The sequence below is a fragment of the Lycium ferocissimum genome, chromosome 5, assembly GCF_029784015.1.
Source record: "Lycium ferocissimum isolate CSIRO_LF1 chromosome 5, AGI_CSIRO_Lferr_CH_V1, whole genome shotgun sequence".
In the NCBI taxonomy this organism is placed as follows: Eukaryota; Viridiplantae; Streptophyta; class Magnoliopsida; order Solanales; family Solanaceae; genus Lycium; species Lycium ferocissimum.
The window spans coordinates 32,336,291-32,337,301 of NC_081346.1; positions in this window are offsets into that span (position 1 = coordinate 32,336,291).

The window sequence follows — 1,011 nt, forward strand, 5'->3', positions numbered from 1 at the left end:
ACTTGTAAAATGCTTTATTCTGAAAGTAAGAGGGATTTAGATTTAATTGAAGGTCCTGTGGATTAATTGGCTTTAAAAATAAGTGTAAAAGAAGTAACGTTTGAAATTTTCTTTTAAAGAAACTCTGTATCCTCTTTGTATGTTACTTCCTTCTGGATTTGAATATTAAACTTTCTTATAAGTATGGTTAATCTATGAAGTTATGAATCATTCCATGTCATCTGGTCTGTTTGAAACTGCCAAGCCTTAGGCTTTTTGTATCATGTTGTTAGGTATTTGGATACTCTTCTTGTCACGCCCCAAAACCCACCCTAGACGTGACCGGCATCCGACGTCATGAACAACATCGGAAGAACCTAAACGATACAATGATAACACTTGAACCCGCCGGGTTCAACATTCGCCTCCAACTTCGGTTTATAAAATAAAGGTAAACGAATCACGCATATAAGAATTAAATTAGCGGAAGTCTTTATTCACCAAATACTTAGTCAAACGTAATAACGTGCCTTGAGAGTTAATCAATAACTCAACAACTACCTGAAAACGATATCTTGGAGCTTCTAAGATAATGATGAATGTCTAAATCATCGGGACGCAGCCCCGAAACTAAAAGGAGAAGAGTAAAGATAGAATGGTGCCCCACACGAACAATCATGTGGGCTCACCGAATAGTCTCGACGAAGTTCTCTTAAGTCGTAGGCGTATCACGAACTCGCTCCTCAATGATACCTAACATACCATAAAAAACAACAATGGTATGCACAGTACGGTACTCGGTGAGTGTCTTAGGGACAACAAATATTATAAAAATAAAATATAATAATACATAAAGAAATCGATTACGAGAAGATGGCATAAAAACGGTCATTTCCACTTTTGATTCTTAATATCATTTGTTAAGCAGTTTACAAAACCATTACTCAATATAAGACAAGTAATCGGCATGTGTATCTTAATAAGAATTATCAAAACCGATTATAAAGTCTTTTGTCAAGTTACAACTTTCAA